This window comes from Schistocerca nitens, chromosome 1 (genome assembly GCF_023898315.1).
Source record: "Schistocerca nitens isolate TAMUIC-IGC-003100 chromosome 1, iqSchNite1.1, whole genome shotgun sequence".
In the NCBI taxonomy this organism is placed as follows: Eukaryota; Metazoa; Arthropoda; class Insecta; order Orthoptera; family Acrididae; genus Schistocerca; species Schistocerca nitens.
Window position 1 is genome coordinate 658,798,069 of NC_064614.1, and position 23,988 is coordinate 658,822,056.

Here is a 23,988-nt window from a genome sequence, read left to right on the forward strand (position 1 = left end):
TAATATAAATAACAAAACACTGACTACGGAAGTGCAAGCGTCATGGTACAGAGTTGTCAACAACATCATTAGTATCAATGAAAAATTTTATTCAATAGGACTACATGCAACCAATGTGTGCCAAAAATGTCACAATTTGGACTCCTTAACGCATCGCTTCATCTGTAATGGATACAAGAATATTTGGAATGACACTGTATTGCAAGTCGCTTTTCTCAAACGGACCGATGGAAGAGAGATCACACTACACGAAATACTCTTCCCAGAAGAAGTTTCCTTTCCAACACAAAAAAACAATGTCATCTTGTGGCTATTCGGAAATTTTGTCAATTATGTTGTCAACAACAAAGGTAATGACAATCTACAAGAATATCGAGAATATATGAAAGATGAATACTTCCAAATATACCGGAACAAAGACCATAAAAAGAAGTTCGGGAATATGATGCCAATTTTGTTTCCGAAACAAGGCATAGGTTAATACCTAAATAATATGAAATCGACGGAACAAGACAGACTGCCAAAGTAGGGGATTACCGTTGAGGGTGAAGTACGGTGGGGACTTCGTGTGCCCCGGGGCCGATACGGTAGACGTGAAGGCCTCAACAGAACCCCGAAAAAGCATGTTTACCCAAAAAGTAACAGGAGTCAGGCCACAGCACAAGAATAGTAGGGAAAAACTATTCTAATGCATAAGACGTGCATCACTGAAGAAGTTTAATTTCCTCTCTTAATTTTACTTTTGCTTCTCTCTCATTTTTGTTTAAATTCTAATGGAAGAATATTTTGCGTTCCGTTAATGCAGTCAACAGTATAATAGTGAGAGTTATTTTCACGGTAATCTATTCGGATTACAATTTTCTAACATTGTCTTCAAGATGCAATTCAGTTTCATAACCCATTAAAAAAAAGTGGAGCATTGAAGGAAAAAAAATAAAGAAAAAAAAAGTGGTCAGCGCGACAGAATGTCAATCGTAAGGGCCCGTGTTCGATTCCCGGCTGGGTCGGACAATTTCTTCGCTCAGGGACTGGGTGTTTTGTTGTCATCATCATCATTTTATCCCCATCGACGCGCAAGTCGCCGAAGAGGCGTCAAATCAAAAGACTTCCATCCGGCGAACGGTCTACCCGACGGGAGGCCCTAGTCACACGACATTTATATTTTTACTGGAACTGATCGGCTGTCGGACCCCTCCGTCGATTAGGCGCTGCTCATACATGGTTGTTTAACATCTTTGGCTGGGTTTAGTGACATCTCTGAGCAGTCGAAAGGACTGTGTCTGTGATACAATACCCGTAGTCAACGTCTATCCTCAGTAGCTATGGGAACTGGGGTGATGCAAAACTTTTTTTGATGCGTGTACTTAGAAGTGATTCTATGACAATATCCCCGAAAATTGGACCGCATTTTGAGCCTTGTGGATATCATTCAGTTATTTTCTTGGTAACCTTTTGTTTTTCTGCCTCTTATTTAGCCACTCTATCTTTTCAGTAGTCGAGTAAGCTACTGTATAGGACTGTTGGTGTCTGCACCTCTCTCGCAGCCTTGCAAATAAGGGAGGCCACCAGAGGCTGTCGAAGGTGGCGGCTATGTCTACTGCTATTGTTACTGCGTATTTTTCTTGTGTGTCCTGCATTCTTTCCAGCATGCGGTTAACTGCATCGTCTATTGAGTTTCTGGACCTAAAGGCATACTGACGTGACCTAAGACCGAAGAGCCTCCTGTGTGAGCGTATTCGATTACAGAGGGGCCTCTCCTGTACTTCAACCAACGTGTTCAAGGGGCAGATGAGCTTGTAAGTCTTTGGATCTGTAACGTACCGATCCTCTGATTTTTTGATTGTTACTGTGTTCGCAGTTTTCCATATGGCGTTGCCCTACCTTGCAGTAATATTTCATTCAGTAACTGCGTTTGAAAAGGTTCGATTTGTGCAAATGTATTTTTTAATGTTTCTGAGTGTGTGCCATTCTTCTTCTTTAACTGTTTTAACTGCTAACGCTACCTCTTCTCGGTCAAAGGGGTCAGTAAAAGGGACCATTCGAGTATGTGTCATCCATTTGTCGTCGTAAGTCTGTGTGGTGTTGCTGGTCCTTCGCCTTTTCGTCATCAGGGACAAGCTAATTCAGTAGGTACTCTGCTGAACATCTCCAGCCGCATGTAGTAGTGCTGTCAGTGAACCTGAGAATTGACAATACTGTCATGTTCACATTCTACAGACGACTTTAACTTAAAAACTGAAATAAATAAATAAATATCATTGCGATCTAGCCCTTTATTTTAGCCAAAGGAGAAGTAAGGTTTCTCAATACAAGAAAAAGGGGAAAAATTCGAAATTGTTAAATTGTAATTCACGTAAAATATATTTCTTTTGTCAGTTGCTATCCGACTTCAAACTCGAAATCAAGACATCCTTGAAAGTATTGCAATACCTGGAACCGATAGCTTGCCACTATTAATATCGATAACAGGCAAAAATTGATAGTATCCTCAGTTCGCCGAATGGATGAACTGTATATGTACACAATAAAGTCTGTGCGGAACCCTCAGTGCGCGAGTCCTACTCGCAGTTCGCCAATTTCATTTTTTAATTTTTTTTTACAAACGGGAAACAACTGAAAACAGCTGGGACCAACTGTTTCGAAGTGGACGCCGCCAGCGCCATAGTCGTGAAACTCGTCACGAGAGGCGTAGCAGTCGCGCATCCACCCAATCGACCACGTAGTTCGTCAGCATCCCGGGTGCGGCGCTACGGTCTCCGGTGGTCCTGCACCTTGAGCTCCGGCGTGCCACGTAGTTCTGCAGCATCCCGCAGACAGCGCAGCGATCGGGCGCTCTAGGCTGGTGGGCTACGGCGCACGGGCTCCTCAGTGTGGACTCGCGATGCCTCGCTGTTGAGACAGAATATGATGGTGCTCGTGCTGCTGGTGGGCGCGGCGTCTGCAGCGGCTTCGGCGGCGGCGGCAGCTGCAGCGGCGGTCGCTTTCACGGCTTCGGTGCCCGCCTCCGGCTCCAGCAAGCACGGCCTCGACTGCGACTTCGAGAGCCCTTGCGCCTGGAGGTGGGATGCGGGTGGCTTCGTCCTCGCCTCGGGGGCAACGCCGTTGGAGAACGGCACCGCACCTGCCACCGATGCCAGCGGAAACGCTGATGGTGAGTCCAACTGCCCTGAACACCCCTCGGCACCAGCAATCGTCGAGCCTGAAAATCCAGTGAGTTCTGCACTGCAATAATTTTGAAGAGAAGTACACACCCTCTTTCATGTGTGTGAGTAAAACTAAAACTCCTTGCGATTTAAGGATACAGTCATACGATAGATTCCAGCGACTTCCCTTTGGCGGAAAACTAATGAAGGCATCTGTTATTTTTGTTGGATGTCGCAGCCCATTTTAATTGCAACAAAACGTTACCATACATCCGTATCGAATTAAACACAGCACAATTTTCCCTACTTTATGTGTGGCTAAACAGATTATTAATGTGCTAATTATCACCTTGACAGAAAATATTGTCATGTTATTAATTTCCTGTCACAGATCACGTTGTTGGTTTACTTTAAATCTACAACATACGCAAGTACTTCTGACGTGATATGGTTTGCTTGTGTTGCTGTCTGCTTTAATCTCGTTTTTACTCGTTCTTTAACGGATAATTTTCACTATTCGCAGGTAAATGGCGTTAATATTGAACTTTCAGTGCCAGCGGAACATACCATCAGTCAGACATAGAAGGACTAGAATACCCGAAGTGCCATTTTACGCAGCCCGGGAACAATATAATTGGTCAGGAGAGTAACTGCCCTATGGGATAAAATAAAAGTCTACAAGTTGTTGGGTTCTTAATGTAAATTGTATTTCATTACTGTTAAACGAGACTAAAAGTGCCAAAGAAGTGGGGCTGTCAGTGAAATGCGCACTTCAAGCAATCAACGCTTCCCATTCGGGATAAAGGGAATCGAAAGGCAAAGAAAAACCTAAAAACCTAAAAAAACGAGGACCGATGTGTCCGTCGTGTGTGCTGAAATCAGTGGAGAGGTTTGTGGGAAGGAACTTTGCCGTCAGTGCATCAGGAAAGATCTGTACTCTCCATAGCGTAGCAGTCTGCTTCTGAAATGCTTATGAGTCGATTAATATTGAAAGGTAGCTTATTACAGCACTTCATGTTGGGACGTTCGGCGCACTGTTTGGAACAGCATTCTGCTCTGTTGTTTGACATATAAGAAGGTAAGTTTCAATGACTGACATAGTATGGACATTTGTTGTGATATCATCCATTTAGTAAATACGAAACTAACAACAGAAACAAAAGGTCTTTTAGAAGCAAGGACATATCTGTTGTAAAGGAGACCATTTTATGATTAAGTCTTGTTTAAAATTTTTTGTTTATCGACACTACCACATTAGTTTTCAACATTCCTTATCGTTTGTAGACGCCATAGGTAATTACCAAATTGTGCAGGAAAAACGTTAGATCACACATGAAATCACCATGAAAAATCACTTGATATGAAGAATGTCGATGACTGTCAAAACATGTATTTTTTTTTCAAAGACATATTGTGTCTGCGAGAGTGAATAAACAATTTGAAAAAAGACAATAGTTTTCCACACCACAGAAGCAAAGGTCAAGTTACAGGTCAACCGATTACCAAGGGTATATTCGGGCACAGATACAAACCTGAGGAATAAGAATGAGCGCAAAGTACTATTAGCTGATAGTGAACTTCGTTGTACTGAAAAACAGAAAATTACTACTGCCATTTGTTTAATCTTCACAAGGATACAGACGCAAATTATCACACAAGAACTCAGAAATCTTTTTTTCGTTGCAGCTATATACACCGTTGAGAAGCACTTGCCACATCACTCTTCATTGGTGTTGTGACGTATTTCGTCACGCACATAAAGTTCGGACACGTTCGGGGTCTTTTAGACGATGGAACAACATTTCTCTGCAGCTGTACTTCGTTGTACTTTGAAAAGGAAACTAAAAGTGGTGAAACACCCAAAGGAAAGTCTCCGCTTGGTAACGGTTTATGGGCAAAGTAACTTAAAAGATAAATCAATTTCTAGAGTTGTTGGCTATCTAAACCGGATCGTGCAACACTTAAACTAGGAATAGCCTATTTTGTCTCAATGGAACAAAGAAAGAGGGTTACGTTTTAATGTCCCGTCGACGTCGTGGTCGCTCCAGCGACAGCACGAGATGGAGAAATGTGTAGGCGGATACCTATCATGGCCTTTCTGAACGAAACAACCCTACGTTTGTCTCCAGTAGCACAGAAAAATTGTAGCAAACCTTAAAGAGAATGACCGGTTAGTGGTCTGACTCAAATGTATACAACGTGCTAAACATTGCGTCGCCACCCTCGGACTGCTCAGTGGCGAAACAGCTCAAGATAATAGCAGACCTCTCGCATTTCAATCAATCTGCTAACTACAATAATAAAGTATTTATTACATTAGCTTCTAATCTTGTGGCTTGTTTCTAATTCATCAAAGAAGAAACTATCAATAGATATCCAATAAAGTTAAAGTCAAGTGAGACTTTTCCTTCTTACTTGGTTATGCTAATACAGTTTACAAAGAGGTAGAAAAAATAAGAGAGAGTAGGTGGGAGAGTAACAATATCACGAAGGAAGATAAGGCGAAAAAGCTACCACGGGAAAAATTATTACAGAGAGAATTCAGTCGTGTTTGGAATAAAGACGGTTTTATTAGTTCTTCATTTGCGACGCGTTTCGCCTGTATGGAAAGGCGTCTTCAGACAATCGAACTATGGATAAATAACCATTTCGAGAAATTATGAGTCAAAAGTGTAAAATTACACTCAGGCAAAAATGGGCCAAGTGCATGTACATCGCTAAAATACGGAACAATGCCGATCGTCGCAATTTGTAGTTTGTGAAGGTTTACAGTAGTGTGGCGACACACACCAGCCAGTAATGGTAATAGAGGGGAATTCTCATATGTTAAGATGAAAAGTGACTTTCTTAAACATACCGGTTCTGTTAATAGCATAAAAACTCATGATATGGAGACGGCGCTCCTTAAACACAAAACAGTGCCTGTTTACACCTGTGATACATGCACAATCTTACGTGCTAGCTAGTCAGACCAGTGCTAACACATCAGGTTGTGCATATATCACAGGTGTAAACAGGCACTGTTTTGTGTTTAAGGAGCGCCGTCTCCATATCATGAGTTTTTATGCTATTAACAGAACCGGTATGTTTAAGAAAGTCACTTTTCATCTTAACATATGAGAATTCCCCTCTATTACCATTACTGGCTGGTGTGTGTCGCCACACTACTGTAAACCTTCACAAACTACAAATTGCGACGATCGGCATTGTTCCGTATTTTAGCGATGTACATGCACTTGGCCCATTTTTGCCTGAGTGTAATTTTATACGTTAGACTCCTCATTTCACGAAATGATTATTTATCCATAGTTCGATTGTCTGATGACGCCTTTACATACAGGCGAAACGCGTCGCAAATGAAGAACTAATAAAACTGTTTTTACTGCAACCACGATTGAATTCTCTCTGTAACATTATCGCGGTTGCTGTACCAGTGCCACACAGTTTCAGAATGGAGTGGAAGGAGTTTTGAAAAATTATTACGTCATTAATATAAAGCTGTTGAAATATCTATGGTCTGCAGCGCAATATGTCATCACAAACAAAGTGATGTATTGAATCCAATGAAGCATTAGCCCACTGTTGGTTGTTACTAAGTCTGCATTTGCTACATTGGTGAAGAGACGGGAATATTATTCGGAAGGAGTTGAAGGGAAATTCCTCCATGGCCAACCTGAATTACTTTTCTCTAAACAAAGCAAGGCGAACGTCTTGTTTGTGCCTTTAAGAGGGGCACAATCGATTTTCTTTACCACCATATTGATGCCGGCGGCACGTTAAACTCTCAGTTTCCTACTTACTAGTAGTTACAATACAACCAATTAAATATATCTTCAACTGCTGTCAAGTGCTCCCATGAGCTCATAATACCTTCTCGGTATTTTTTCTTCTTCTTGTTTGTTTGGTCCGAAGACTGGTAAGAATCTGCTCTCCATGCTGATTTGCCCTGTGCAGGTCGCTTCATCTCCGTGTAACTAATGCAGCCTACATCTATTGAACCTGCTTCCTGTAGTCGAGCCAAGGTCCCTGTAATTTCTACCCCTCCCACCTCCTACATCACTGAATTAACGGCTCCTTGATGACTCAAGATTTGTGTTTGTCCAAGTTGTGTCATCTATTGTCCACGACTCGATTCGGTGCTTCCTTATCGATTATCCTGTCTTCCCACCTAAATTTTTAGCATTATTCTGTATGTAACACCACATTTCAAAAGATTCTACTTTATTCTTGCCTGTGCTGTTCATAGTCCATGTCTCACGTTCGTATTAGGCTGCATTCAAACACACACACTTTCAAAAAATGGTTCCTAACACTTGCTGTAAACTTAAATTTTATATTAATATATTTACCATCCAAGATGGTTTTCTTTCTATTTCCAGTCAACATTTTGCATCCTGTTTAATTCTGTCGGTCTCAGTTCTTTTGCTGCCCGTCTACTATTTTAGGCGCCTCGTAACCCCCAGCATCTCCTGGCTTAATCGAATACACTCTGTTACTTTTTTCCCTACTTTTATTTATGATCGTCTAGTGACCTCTCTTCAATACATTACCCGCTCCCCGATCCTAGAAGTACTTTGCCGTCTCATAGAATTTTTATTTTTAATTTTTGAATTTCCTAGTTTTTTCCTTGGTCTCCTTCACTGCTTACTGTTTATGCAGACTGTGTAAGACCCAGGGTAGGCTTCAACCCTGTCGCGTTCGCTTTCTGAATTGCTGCACACGTGCCATGTATTTCGGCTCTTAGAACTGCACTATGGTTTCTGAACAAGCTGTAGATAGCCTTCCGCTTCTTGTGTGTCATCTCATAAAATTTCAGAATTTTAAATAGCGTAGCTTAGTCAACAGTGTCGCCAATGATTTCCCGCTAGATACTTATTTTCAAATACAATCAATTCGAAGTTCAAGAGACCTCAGAAATAGGTTGAAAAACTGGGGTTTCGATTTAACAAAGATATAAATGATGAAGGGAGACTTAAGGATAAAACAGGCCTCCTAGTACATTTTTTCGTGCTGAAAAACTGTCAGCGCTTCATTTTCTCCACAAATCTTCTTAAGTTGGTGAGCCGCCATTAATTAGAGGCGAGACTAATAGCGAATAACGTAGTCTTTCTTACTGCATACAAGGCCCGGTAGTCACGGTGAGCCCTCTAAATTAACTAGACCATTTCACTAAGCATTGTTCAAGAAGTGGCAACTTACGCTGTTGAAATCGCTTCCTTCCTCAGTTTGAAGCGTTGTGAGCAATACGATCTTTCTGCTTCAAGATATCGACAGCGTGGATGGGGGAATCCCTAAAGCTTTCAACATATCCGTTTTTCCGCTCCACACTCCACTGTCTCAATAATCAATTTCTTTGGAAGTCCGTCACTTGAACTTCTTTGGAGTCTTTCACAAGTGATTTATGTACTGTAGTACATTATGTATTGCTGAGTAAACAAAGGAGTGCCGCTAAAATTAAATAATAAAACAAGCACGGAAACAACTGACGAAACAATACGAATTACTGAATGTTAGGTAGCTGCTAACATCGAATTATACATAGAATGTTTGTGGGCGGTCTGCCATGACAATTGGATCGATGTATCGAGTGTTACAAAACATATTTCCACAATTATCTGTAAATACCATCCAAACAAGCGGTTTTCCTATTCTTTGTACCTTTTAGAACATCTGTTAATTCTCTCATATCAATCACTCAGCCCTTAAGTGTCATTTAGTTCAGGTAACGAAGAATTACGGTATAATCATACTATTAAATTTTATAATGAGATATTCATTCCTTTTATGTTATGTTATTGACACGTACATGATCCTTTTCTTGTTTCTCGAGTGATTTCATCGCTTTATAAGCGATAGTTTGTCTGCTTTGTACATCATGCTCTATATTGCTAGTAAGGTTCAAAATGGCTCCGAGTACTATGGGACTCAACTGCTGTGGTCATCAGTCCCCTAGAACTTAGAACTACTTAAACCTAACTAACCTAAGGACATCACACACATCCATGCCCGAGGCAGGATTCGAACCTGCGACCGTAGCAGTCGCACGGTTCCGGACTGCGCGCCTAGAACCGCGAGACCACCGCGGCCGGCTGCTAGTAAGGTGTTTTGAAAAGGCTTCTGACAATGTGATCAGTGGAAAGCTATGGAATATAACAGCCGAATGCTATCACGTCTATACACAAACACCGAAATTGTTATATATATGGGGAACATAATCACAAAGCTAATGAACACAAAGGAGAACGGCAAAGATTGTGTATTTCTCCGACACTTAAAATGCATACGTAAATAAAGTGATCAATAAATGGAAAAAGTTGAATAGAAAAGGAGTATGTTCAGATCGTGACACAAGGCAGAATGTGGTTTTATATGTAGCTGGCCAATCTGTGTTTGCAGGGAATGAAAATCATCTTCAGATGGGGTCTGTAAATTGCAGCAGATAGCCTCAGAATAGAACTTAACTTTACCTGTAGATAAAACGAAAGTGATGGAATTTCCGGAAATCCAATCAGTGAAATCTAAATAGTCTTGAATAATAAAATCTTAAAGCAAGTTAAACATATTAAATATCTAGGATGCGACATAACTTAGGTGTATCATCACGATGTGGTCTAAAAATTAAATAAATTACATTTCATATGCAGAACGATCGAAAAAAGTTTGTAGAAAAAAGTTAGGGCACAAACCGAGCTCAAGATTCATAAAACCAAAGCAGAAACAACCCTCACTTATGGCAGTGAAGCATTGGCGACAGCAAGACAGCAAGCAAAAAGTTAGATTTCTATGAATGGTGGAAGGATGTACCAGAGAAAGTCGTAAAAGAAATGAGGATGTAAGGGGAGACTCAGAAATATACAAGGTATTAGGAAATTTCCGTTACAAACTTGTAAGACTCGCAGAATGGAGTGAGTACACAATGTTCTAAATGGAAACCCATTTCTGGAGACGTACCGCTTCCGTGCTACAGCAGTTTGAAAACATGTTTGCCGGGTAGGCATGCAACAGTGTAATCACGGTAGGGGGTAGTTACGTCGGATCGGCTGATGTCATTTGACGTCTCTGTCCTACCTCTCAAACCTGGTTCGAATTTCATTCACGTGTCTGTGAGTGTTAGAGCAGCATGGCTGTGTACACGTTTGCAGAATAACTCGGCACGATCTTTCTGAGTGGAGGAGCTGACGGTAATGGAAGGGCTGTTCGTCACCTTTATCAACACCGTTCTCCACAACGCCCGTTTCTGTTACATATCCTCTTCGTCATAATTACGCGACAGCTTCGAGAAAGGGTACCTTCACAGCCAGCAGGTGTGATTGGTGCTCCAAGTAAACGCCGCACACCCGAATTGGAAGGAATCGTACTGCATCACGTTGAAGAGAACCTCTCAACGAGCACACGAATAATTTCTTTGGCTGTTAACGTGTAAAACTGTAAAACAAGTGAGATACTGGATCACGCCGAAGCAATTACTTCTAAAAGTGGTCGCGTTACCAACATGTTTTCAAATGGCTGAAGCACGGAAACAAGATGTTTCCGCACGTGGGTTCAAATTCAAACTATTATCTATTGGCTCCCCTCCATAATTACTAGAAGTTTGTAACGGCGATTTCCGAACATCCTGTAAGTTAAAACGAAAAAATGAAAGAGAAAAGGAAAAAAGTAAAAGGAACTTGTAGGCTGTATGGGTATAGAAAGATTCCCTGTAAAGGCTCTCAATTATAGATGCACTGGAAAAGGAAATATGGGAACGTCGTACAAGGGTTGGAGTACTGTTAACAGGAAATTTGCCTAACACAAGAAGTGAAGAAAAAGAAGTAGAAGAAGACACCTAACATGCGGTTTCTTAGGTCATCGAGGTTTTTTCGAGGGACAATCTGTCAATAAAATCGATTTATAGAGGTTAGAATTACCAAGTATCGACTTCATTTGTTTCTCTTACAAGACGATGATATTGCAGCGCAGGCGTTTTCACAGGGAAACATATTGCGTCATGATTCTGGTAGGTGTTTGGGTGGCCGGGCCGGGGCAGACGGTGGCCCCGGCGCAACAGGCTGCGCCGCCACCCCCGCCGCCGCCGCCGCCGCCGCCGCCAGCGCCATCGCGGGTCACCCAGCCGCCGCGCTGGCCGCGGCCGGCGCAAGAATTGATTACGGGCCTTTCCTGCGCGCCGCGGCGCGACGCAACTGCCATCTTCAATCTTTGCCGGCACAGCCTCTGCGCGGCGCAGCGGACCGATCCTCCGCACTGACCTCAATGACCTCTCACATGTTAAGACCACCTGCTAGTAGGCTCACTTAGAGTAACCGCTACTGGCATCTACATCTGCAAGGGATTTCTCTTTTTTTTTTTTTCTCAACCTCCGATCGGACACCATTGTGAAAATCAAGACTGTTTTACTTGCAACATTTAACTACACGTCCTAGCTGCTTCTCTATACAGTTGCCGCTGCGATTTGTAACCTAATAATAATAATGAATAATGAGCGTGTGGCATTGGTGGCCGGGAGACCCCTCGCGGCGCTGTTCGGCCGCCGCTCCACAAGTCCTTTAACGCCACTACGGCGACTTGCGAGCGAATGATGATGAAGTGACGATGAAAGACACACAACATCCAGTCATCTCGAGGCAGAGAAAACCCCTGACCCCGCCGGGAATCGAACCCGGGACCCCTTCCGCGGGAAGCGAGAACTCTACCGCAAGACCACGAGCCGCGGACTGTAACGTAAAAACGATTTTGGATAAAATTTTAACTTGAAAATTTGGGTTAACCGTCTGAGCCTACCACCTCAAAGTTAGTTAGCCTTAGAGAAAGTCAGAGTTTCTCATATTGAGCGTCGAAATGTGATATGACTCACTCTCGAAACTGCTCTATGAAAGGAGACGAAAAGTTTGTACTTACACGAGGAGTGCCAGGGTTGGGAAATGGAGTTCGGAGTGGGACGGCGCGAGTTTGCAGTACTACCCCATAGAGTTACATGCCCCAGCCATACGACCAGATGGCCAGCCATTCACGAGAAAAACGCTCCGAAACTTTCCGTCCTATAGTACGGTATATAATACCCATGCGTCCGCTCACTGAACCGAATGGCGCGGTGGCCGATGCAATATTGGTAACAATTCGTGCTTCGTATTTTCAAAGTATCTATTTGCTTTTCCTTATCGAAAAAAAGTAGTCGAATTAAATCGGTTGATTCTGCCGGAATTAGATTAGGAAATGAGACACTGAAAGTAATAAAGGAGTTTTACTATTTGGGGAGCAAAATAACTGATGATGGTCGAAGTAGAGAGGATATAAAATGTAGACTGGCAATGGCAAGGAAAGCGTTTCTGAAGAAGAGAAATTTGTTAACATCGAGTTTAGATTTAAATGTCTGGAAGTCGTTTCTGAAAGTATTTGTATGGAGTGTAGCCATGTATGGAAGCGAAACGTGGACGATAAATAGTTTAGACAAGAAGAGAATAGAAGCTGTCGAAATCTGGTGCTACAGAAGAATGCTGGAGATTAGATGGGTAGATCACATAACTAATGAGAAGGTATTGAATAAAATTGGAGAGAATAGAAATTTGTGGCACTACTTGACTAGAAGAAGGGATCGGTTGGTAGGGCATATTCTGAGGCATCAAGGGATCACCAATTTAGTACTGGAGGGCAACGTGAAGGGTAAAAATCGTAGAGGAAGACCAAGGGATGAGTACACTAAACAGATTCAGAAGGATGAAGGTTGCAGTAGGTACTGCGAGATGAAGAAACTTGCACAGGATATAGTAGCATGGAGAGCTGCATCAAACCAGTCTCTGGACTGATGACCCCAACAACAACAACATTGAAAAAAAAATACAATGACGTTCAAATTGAAAACTTTTGTTCTTTCAACATTTTCAACTTTTCCAACCAAATTATTTTCTTCAAATATTCGTTCGCATTGTATGCTGACAATATTTCATTTCTATCATGTATATTATACATAACATTCGTCGAACAGGAGCGTACGGCTTCTATCCGACGAGTTCAGGTACACGATCGACTTCAACGTCATGAGACCGCTATAAACTAGCGTCCCCACAAAGGGGCATTTGACAAACTTGGAGAGCGAAGGGATAGCCGCGCATTCGCGCTCCCTGTACTACAAACAGGAAAGGAGAACCTAGTAGTTGCTTTTGCGCGCTTGGAACGAGTACAAGTGTGTGAAAGTTTTTCCTGTTGCTAACGTTTTGCGGTTACAGTGCTTCGAAGTGAACACATCGCGAGTTCTGAGGGACTTGTAGAAGATATTACCGACGATTCTCTACATAGCGAGCAATCGAAGTTGCTGATTAAAGGTGCAATTACCCATTTCAATGCACTGCTGGTTGAAAACGATTTACTAGCGTCAGAAGGTTCGCCGTCAATTCCACACGAAGCTATGTTGATGGCACAGAAGTTGTACAACACTGTGATGGATTTCTTGAGTGAAAACACTATCGTGTTTGATGAAGAGTTACTTCACGAGAATAAAGGTGGTGAAGATGTAGAATTCGAAGAGGTTACAATAGACAATTCTTCGGACGAGTATGAACCCGAAGGGAAAAAAATCCAAAGAGCCTACGTATATTCAGCTAGAATACAAAATACAATGCGTCAACATTGCCAAAGCACATCCTCGGTGGAATCTGCAGGCGCTGAGAAGTAAAGGATGTCATCGTTCAATGAGCGGTTCAGTGAGCGGAAGCATGGGTATTACATACTGTAGGACTGAAAGTTTCGGAGCGTTTTTCTCGTGAATGGCTGGCCATCTGGCAGTATGGCTGGGGCATTGTAACTCTATTGGGTAGCGCTGCAAACACGCGCCGTCCCACTCCGAACTTTATCCCCAACCCTGGAACTCCCCTTGTTAGTAAAAACAGTTAAATCGATAGACATAAAAATGTGGCAAAAGTTCAATCTTAGCCTCTGATTAATCAATGAACGGATCTATGCTTCCTTACGTGCAAGTTGGTTACACTTTTTCAAACCACAAGTCGAAATCTTGTAGAATGGAATAGGATTTGTCACAAGGCGAAAGGATTTAGAAGCATATTTCAGTAGGGGAACGATATGTAAAGCCTACAAGAAAATTAAAGAGGCCTTTGGGGGAAAAAGCAGCTGTATAAACATCAAGAGCTCTGATGTGAAACCAAAGCAAAGAAGCGGACGCTAAAAAAAAAAAAACAAAAAAAACGGTTCAAATGTCTCTGAGCACTATGGGACATAACAAAAATGGTTGAAATGGCTCTGAGCACTATGGGACTTACATCTGTGGTCATCAGTCCCCTAGAACTTAGAACTACTTAAACCTAACTAAGCTAAGGACGTCACACACATCCATGCCCGAGGCAGGATTCGAACCTGCGACCGTAGCGGTCGCGTGGTTCCAGACTGAAGCGCCTAGAACCGCTCGGCCACTCCGGCCGGCTGGAAGCTGAAAGGCGGAAGCAGTATATAGAGGGTCTATATAAGGATGACGAATTTGCAGGCAATATTATAGAAATGGAAGAGGACGTAGATCAACATGACATGGGAGATACGATATTGCGAGAAGAATCTGACAGAGCACTGAAGGACCTAAGTCGAAACAAGGCCCCGGGAGTAGACAACATTTCATTAGAACTACTGGTAACCTCGGGAGAGCCAGCCATGACAAAACTCTTCCAGCTAGTGTGCAAGATGTATGAGACAGATGAAATAGCCTCACACTTCAAGAAGAATATAATAATTCCAATCTCAAAGAAAACAGGTGCTGACAGGTGTAAAAATTACCGAACTATCAGTTTAATAAGTCACGGCTGCAAAATAATAACATGGATTCTTTAAAGAAGAGTGGGAAAACTGATAGAAGCTGAGCTCGGGGAATATCAGTATGAATTCCGAAGAAATGTAGGAAAACGGCAGTACTGACCCTACGATTTATATTAGAAGACAGGTTAAGGAAAGGCGAACCAACGTTTGTAGCGTTTGTAGGCTTAGAGAAAGCTTTTGACAATGTAGACTTGAATATTGTCTTTGAGATTCTGAAGATATCCAGGGTAAAATACAGGGAGCGAAACGCTATTTACAACTTGTTCAGAAACCAGACTTCATCTAGAAGAGGGGCATTGAAGGGAAGCAGTAGTTGAGAAGGGGTGAGACAGGGTTGTAGCCTGTACCTCATGTTATTCAATCTGTACATCGAACAAGCAGTAACGGAAAACAAAGAAAAATATGGAGTAGGAATTTGAGGGAGAAGAAATAAAAACTTCAAGGTTTGCCAAAGACATTGTAATTCTGTCAGACAGCAAAGGACTTGAAAGAGCAGTTGAACGGAATGGACAGCGTCTTGAAAGGAGGATATCAGTTGAACATCAAAGAACCAAAATAAGGATAATGGAAAGTACCGTAATCGAATTAAATCAAGTGGTGCCAAGGGAATTACGTCAGGAAACGAGACGTTTAAAGTATTAGATGAGATTTGCTATTTGAGCAGTAAAATAACTGATAATGGCTGAAATAGAGAGGATATAAAATGTACACTGGCAATGGAAAGAAAACCATTTCTGAAGAAGAGAAATTAGTTAATATTGAATATAGATTTAACTGATAGGAAGTATTTTCTGAAGGAATTTGTCCGGCGTGTAATCATGTACGGAAGTGGAACATGGATGATAAACACAGAGATACAGAGAGAGAATAAAAGCTTTCGAAGAATGTCGAAGATTAGATGGACAGATCACGTAACCAATGAAGAGGTACTGAATGGAATTTGGGAGACAACTTGTCCAAAAGAAGGGATCGGTTGATAGGACGCGTTCTGAGACATCAGCGGATCACCAATTTAGTTGTTGGCGGAATCGTGGAGGGTAAAAATCGTAGAGGGAGCTCAAGAGATGAATCCAGTAAGCAGATTCAGACGGCTGTGATGCTCACACATTACAGAGTAGCAGGGAAAACTGCATCAAACCAGTCTTCGGTATGAAGACCAAAACAACAACAACAACAACAACACAGCGAAAATTCTCTTCTGCTCCACCCTGCTGCGGCTGGTGAACCCTCTGGCTTTTAGAACTGAAGTTCCGTCTCCAATATAGCTCGTCAGGCACGTCGGAAACCGCTTTCCTGCAGTACAGTTTGCTCTACAGAATAATGATCCGATTGAGAGTATGTGAATTTGGATAAAATAGAACACAGTTTCAAAGTCGACGGACTGGACCGCGTGCAGGTTCGTACCGGCCATCACTTTCCTTGGACTCCAACTGTCTAGACATGCAAACATCCAAAGTTTTAGTAAAAGTTTCACCCATGAACACTATTTCTGTTTATTTGCCTAAGTAATATTGTTTCGTACCATTAATAAGAATTCTCTGCATGAAATGCCTTCGTAGCGTTTAATTAATTATACATTTAGGCGTAAAGAAACTGTCATGGCGCCCGATTGACCAATAAAATGCTCTCAAAAACGTTATCGTAAAACACATATTTCCTCTTCCTCTTCAAAAAACCAACCAGTTCCAATTAAATTTCACTCTTCTTTTTTTACACTCCGAGTCAAGTGAACGCGCAGCGCGCCAAAAAAGGAAAAGAAAATCTAGATATAACTCACAGTCGATTACAGCGATCTTGACCTTAAATAAATCGGAAGGTTTTGGTCACTTTCCTATGCTGATGAACATCTAGTCGTGTGGGTCGTAATACTGTCTCCGTAGCCAACATAAATACATTCGTATGTAGAATAAGTTGCAGACGGGAAATTTGTCGCAGCATAGTATCAACTTTAAATACAATGCTCATAGACGGTAGTTTCTCACAAGTACATACGTTGAACCGCATGTCGGCGAAAATTTGAAAATCAGAGACCCAATTCCAGGTTGTATTAAACACTCCCCATCGAAAGCGCTGCAGGATCGTCTTCGTTGCACCTGCACCAAGTGCAGAGAGTTGTCATGAAGAAGCAAACGCATTGCAGTTACGTTATGTGGGCTACAAGAAATCAGGCTAAACCCTTATGTAGTAGGATTTCAAACTGGAGGAGAAACTATTTACTAGACATTTTTAGGTGCTCACTGTGTGCGTAGAACTGAAAAGTACGACGTGACGAAATAGACGGGTATTCTATAGACACTGCGCACCACATCTGCGCAAAAAATCACCGGATTTCACTGTGTGTTTAATTTCGCCACCAGTCGGAGGTTGGAAAGAAAAAAAAGAAAAAAAAAGACAGCTCTCATACATTCAAACTCCGTGAAACAGTGTGAAGTGCTAGGTAGAGGGTAGGTTCCATTGTACCAGTTATTGGGATTTCTTCCATTTCATTCATGTATGGAAAGCAGGGACAATAATTGCTTAAGGGGATAGGCATGTGAAGACAAGGGGAATTCTTGAAATGTTTGTCAGTTTTCTAAATAGTGTAGCGCAAAGAATAAGAGTTATAAGGATGTGCAATTCTTACCATCTTTTAACAGTTCTTTTTGGAACATTTTAATGTACAAACCACAGCTTTTGGTCTCATACTTTTTTCTGAATTGAATTTTGTGTTGCAACTGAAATAAAGCATGTTATTTTTTTCTGCACAGTATAGCTACACATATCTAGAAATAAAGACAAAGTAGAAGTTTGATTTTTTCGGAAGTTCTTTACACTATTATCTTTAAAGTATGCTTTTAAAAATATGCTGTTGTGTTAACTTATGGCTATTAAATTATGGTGTTCGTTACCGAATTGTGAGTGATTAGATATTTTTAGAATTCCTTTCGCACCCCTAAATTTTTATTGATATGCAAAATCCAGTCATGAAACATTTATTGCTCTGTTGCTAATCGACTAGTGCTGCATTTTGAAACAATTACAAGTCAAGCTTCTACATCCACAAACTCGTTTTCGCGAAAAAACGTTTTTAAACGTAGACACACCTAACACAAAAAATTGTCGAAAGGGTAATGGCGGTTCCGTGAAGTAATGCCAGTGAGGAAAGAGACTTCAGTCACGTGAATCATTTATGGTCTGACGCTGACAACAAAGTGAGTGTCGATAAGGTAAAAGCAGAGCTTCGCATTCGTTTTGCGATTAATTTGAAGTCTGCAACACGCAAGGACTTTTGCCAAAAAATTAAAGGTGATAAATGTCTGTTGAAAGCTGTATCTAGTAATAATGAACACAATTTTTCAATGTTTACTGAGTATTTTATTGAGTTAACCCTCAGTTCAGTAAATCCTTTCGCCAGGGAATGTTCGGTAATTTTGTAGGCCGCGCGGTCTAAGGCGCCTTGTCACGGTGCGTGCGCCCCCCCCCACCCCCCGCCCGTCGGAGGTTCGAGTCCTCCCTCGGGCATGGGTGTGTGTGTCGTCCATAGCGTAAGTTAGTTTGTTAGTTTAAGTTAGATTAAGTAGTGTGTAGGCTTAGGGACCGATGACCTCAGCAGTTTGGTCCCATAAGACCTTACCATAAATTTCGAAATTTAATTTTGTCAGTTTAATGTGTCAACCCTATTCCCAACATGTTCTTTAGAGACAAGCCGGCCCCCTGCATGCCACTTCAGAATGTTGCCAGAGTCCAGAAACTGCCTACGCCACGTCTTTATCCTCTTGGCCTCTGGTGCTACTTTCTTTTAAAGAGAAGGGGACTGTCTTTGCACCACAACAGTGGATTTAAACTCAGCGTACCAAAGCACACTTTGTGCCTTCTTCTAAACTGATACCATTTCCGCTTGAACGGGCAACAAGAAACAATGAAAACGTGTGAAACGTTGACAAAAATTAGGCAGCAACTTTAGGTTCTTCTGCACTCAACGGAGAAGTCAGATCTGAAACGAAGATTTATTGCTTTTAAACCGCATCAAAACATAGTGCATTTTTGTATGACACCCTGTGCATTCCTAGGCTCATCACTTATATCTGGTACTTGTAAGTAGGCTTTATCGGTATAGTTTGCGTGTACCATCAAGCGTCTGCAATTCATCTTCCACAGCAACACCGAGACGCTCTCCCACTTGTCAAACAAACTTGTGATCATTCGTGCTGCCATCCTCTGTACTTTGTAATGACCCATGTTCTGTTTGGTATGGATCCAACATACTCGAACAACGTTCTATCAAGGATCACACATATGTATTTTAAACAGTGTTCTTTGAAGACTGATTGCGTTCTTACGTTCCCCAAACATAAAACGCCTATTCTCGTTGTGTGTAGAATGCATTAGTCTGGCGACATACCATCTAATTTTTCGAAAAATATCATCCACACAATTCCGAAGACTGCCAGAGCTGCGAGAATGACCTCGCAGTCAGCTTAACATCTCATGCATCCAAGTTGCTGACAAGAATAATACACAGAAGAATCGAAAAGAAAATCGAGGATGTGTTAGGTGACAATCAGTTTGGCTTTAGGAGAGGCAAAGGCATCAGAGAGGCAATTCTGTCGTTGCTGTTGGTAATGGAAGCAAGACTAAAGAAAAACCAAGATACATTTATAGGATTTGTCAACCTGGAAAAAGCATTTTACAATGTCAAATGGTGCATGATGTTCGAAATTCTGAGGAAAACTGAGGTACGCTATAGGGAGAGACGGGTAATACACGACAAGCGCGTAAGAGTGAGTAATAAGAGTGGACGACCAAGAACGAAGTGCTCGGATTAAAAAGGGTGTGAGACAGGGATGTAGTCTTTCGCCCCTAGGCTGTTCAGTCTGGACATCGAAGAAGGAATGATGGAAATAAAAGATAGGTTTAGGAGTGGGATTAAAATTCATGGTGAAAGGATATCAATGACAAGATTTGCTGGTGACATTACCATCATAAATAAAAGTGAAGAAAAATTACATGATGTGCTGAATGGAATGAACGGTCTAATGAGTACAGAATATGGACTGAGACTAAATCGAAGAAAGACGAAAGTTATGAGAAGTAGCAGGAATGAGAACAGCGAGAAACTTAACATCAGGATCGATGGTCACGAAGTAAATGAAGGAATTCTGCTACTTAACAAACAAAATAACCAATGACGGACCGAGCAAGGAGGACATCAAAAGCAGGCTAGCACTGGCAAAAAGGGCATTACTAGCTAAGAGAAGTCTACTAGTATCAAACATAGACCTTCAGGAAGCACAGCATTGCATGGTAATGAAACATGGACTGTGGGGAAACCGGAACGGAAGAGAACTGAAGCATTAGAGATGTGGTGCTCCAGACGAATGTTGAAAATTAGGTGGACTGATGAGGAAAGGAATGAGGTTCCGTGCAGAATTGGAGAGGAAAGGAATATGTGGGAAACACTGACAAGAAGAAGGGACAGGATGAAGGACATCTGTTAAGACATGAGGGAATAACTTCCATATTACTAGAGGGAGCTGTAGAGGGCAAAAACTGTAGAGGAAGACAGAAATTGGCATACCTCCGGCAAATAATTGAGGGCTGAGGGCGTAGTTTGCAAGTGCTACTCTGAGAAGAAGAAGTTATTGTGTCAAACAATGTTCCATGGTGCACTGCGTGTGCACACTTGACGCCATTTTAAGATACGTCCAGAATCACTACTCAGACTGAATCTTCTCTCATCAGAGAAGAGCATGCTACACCACTATTCGTTGATGCAGTCCCTGTGCCCTTGGCATCATCGCAAAAGGTGCTGTCGTTTTGTGGGTGTCTACGGAATACAACTTACTGGTCGTCGGGCAAGGTGACCACCCCCACGCAGCAGCCGAGCCAGTTAGGAGTGTGAGATTGCGTGCCTTGCCGTCCTGTTAAATGTGGTCGTAAATGCAGCAGCTGTTTGATATGGGTCACTTTTTGCTTGCTTTACAATGTAGCGATCATACGGCTGCTGTAGTTGACCGTGGTCGACCACCTGATCTCCTTCGAACAACAGTGCATGTGGTTTGGTACGCTCCCCTGACGCGAAGCGATGGTGTGAGCAATTCCTGCGCTACATCCGTCACACTTCGTCCCTCTTCCTGTTTTCCATCGGTTCTTCCCCCTGTGAAGTAATCCAAATGTTGTCTCCGCATCATGTTGTAATGAAGAATAAACCACTGCTCGCTGACAGACAAATACTGTCTTTTCCCGTTCCTTGAAGTGTTTCGTGTTGCTGGGGCAGCCCCATTTCCCGCCATGTGGCGTCCGACGTTCTGTGCACGATTGGGAGACCTCTGCCTACATGCACAGGCACTTTAATTCATTTCCATCGAATTGTTAACATGTTGTGTTTTTTATTTCTCTTGCCCATAAGTTTTGTTGAGCAGTGCTGTTTGACTTTGGTGATTGAAATATCGTGAAAAGATGTCACTGCAACGAAAACCGCGTATGTTTTATTAACTGCCACATCAAATGGCCTATCAAATCCGTGACACGCCCTCCAGTTTCATGACAGTAAAAACGAGCTGCTGTTCTTCGAATTTTTTCGATATCAATCCTATCTCGTAAGAATCCCATACCATGCGGCAGTATTCCAGAATAGGGTGGACAAGCATGGTGCAGGCAGACTATTAAATGGATATGTTGTATATTTTAAGTGTTCTGCCAGTGCAACGCAGTCTTTGGTTTGCCTTCTCCACAACATCAACTATATTATCGTTCCAATTGTAATTGGAATCACTAGTTGTTTATTTGAATCAAAAACCTTGAAATTTGTATTCATGTAACCGAAATATAACGGATTTTTTTTACTGCTTATATGGAGGACGTCACACTTTTTTATTGTTTATGCTCAACTGCCACTTTTCATACAATGCAGATACAGTGTCCAAATCATTTTGCATTTGTTTTCACCTTCGAATGACTTTACTAGATGGTAACCGATAAGATTATCTACAAAACTAAGATGCTCCTCACATTGTGTCCTTAGTCTCTTGCATAGATTAAGAACAGCAGAGAGCTTACTACGGTATAATAGTTCTTTGCGGAACCCCAGATACTACTTCGATTTCACTAGACGACTTTCCTTCAGTTACTACGAACTCCGGCCATTCACAAAGTCCGATATAAAAATTTCCTGATAGATTGAAACTGTTTGCCGGACTGGGATCTGGAGCTCAAAAACTTTGCCTTTCCCATTTAAGCTTCTAAGCATTTCTATTAAATGAAATTGTGTGGCGGTCCTGGACTCGAACCTGGGACCTTTGTGATCAATTATTATTCTTGGTTTTTCCGTTTAAAGCTCACTGCAATTAAGAAGGACTAACCAATAACACACTCTGATAAAAAAAGACGTGCCACTAAGGAATGATCCGATTGGGACGGAAATCGGTGATGTACATGCAGAGACAAACAAATAGTTACAATGTCAGAAAAATGGGATGGTTTATTCAGGAGAAAGATCTTCACAAACTGAGTAAGTCAATAACGTATTGGACCACTTCTGGACCTTATGAAAACAGTTATTCGGCTTGGCTCTGACAGAGTCGGTGGATGTCCTTCTGATGGCTGTCGTGCCAAATTCCTTCCGATTGGCACGTTAGCTCGTCCAGACGTTCTCTGTTGGTTAGAGATCCGACGACCTTGCTGGTCAAGACAGGGTTTGCCAAGCAAGAAGACAAGCAGTAGAAAATGTCGTTGTGTGCAGACGGGCATTATCCTGCTGAAACATACGCCAAGATTGGCTTGCCATGAAGGGCAAGAAAACGGGGCGTAGCATATCGTCGACGTATCTCTGTGCTGTAAGTGAGCTGCGGATGACAGGCAAAGGGGTCTTGCTATGAAAACAAACGGCTTCCCAAGCCATTACTCCTGGCTGTCAGGCCGTATGGTCGACGAAGGTTAGATTGGTATACCAGTGCTATCTATGGGGTCTCCAGAGACGTCTTCGCTGGTCATCGGGGCTGAGTTCGAAGCTTGACTCATCACTGGACAATTATACTCCAATCAATGATATTCCAGGCAGAAGACGTGTCTGGAGACGCCCCAGACGGTGGTGGTACATCATACTGACTGTTGCTCGTCATACGGCCCGACAACCAGGGGTGATGACGGTCTGCGGTACCATATCATTTCATGGCAGGACCCCTATGGTTGTCAATCGTGGCATCCTTACAGCACAGCGATACGTCGACGATACGTACTGTTTTGCTGCCCTTCATTGAAAGTCATCCTTGGTTTTCATTTCAGCAAGATAATGCTCGCCCGCACATCGCAACAGTTTCTTTCGTTTGTTTTCGTTCTTGCCAAACCGCAGCTTGGACAGCATTGTCATCGGATCTCTGTCCAAGCCCTCCAACCACTCGGCATTTTGAAGATATAACGCGCCAATTGGACGCAATCTGGCACGATATCTTTCAGGAGGATATCCAAGAACTCCATCAATCAATGCCAAGCGGAATAACTGCTTGCATAAAGGTCAGAGGAGAACCATGTGTTATTGTTAGTGTGTACATATACACCACATCTACCGATTTCCATCCCATTCGCACAATTTATGTGTAGGGCATCGTTCTCTTGTCTTAGGGTGTAATTGATTATAACAGCTGCTGTGATGGATGCTCATTCAAAAAATAAAAAATCTTATGCAAGCAAATGCTCCATCAACTGAGGTATCTAACAGTAAGTACAACTCACGACCCGCCCTCACAGCTTTACTTCCGCCAGTATCTCTTCTTCTGCCTTCCAAACTTCACAGATTTCTTGTTGCATATCTTGCGAGACTAGCCCTCCTGGAAGTTTCAATCATCGGAAATTGAGCTGCTCTATGAAAATTCAGAAAAAAATACCGTAGGTTGTGGCTAAGCCATTTCTCCGCATTACCGTGCAGGAGAAGAAGTACTGGCAGGTCGTGAGTCGTGCTTGCGTAGTAGCTTGGTCGGTAGAGTGCTTGACCGTGAAAGACAATGATTTGAGTTAGATTCGAGTCCCGGTCCGGCACACAGTTTCAATCAGCAACACT

The 23,988-nt window shown here is 42.3% G+C and overlaps 1 protein-coding gene across 3 annotated transcripts in view; it reads left to right on the plus strand.

The window, feature by feature from the left end:
• The first annotated feature begins 2,915 nt into the window (after nucleotides 1-2,915).
• The window catches only part of LOC126258990 (leukocyte tyrosine kinase receptor-like), a 717,375-nt gene continuing 696,302 nt past the window's right edge, over nucleotides 2,916-23,988 (plus strand). For all 3 annotated transcript variants that reach the window (XM_049955685.1, XM_049955687.1, XM_049955688.1), the window contains exon 1: nucleotides 2,916-3,151. The gene's annotated coding sequence lies outside the window, so the exon portion shown is untranslated. The remainder of the gene's footprint in view (nucleotides 3,152-23,988) is intronic.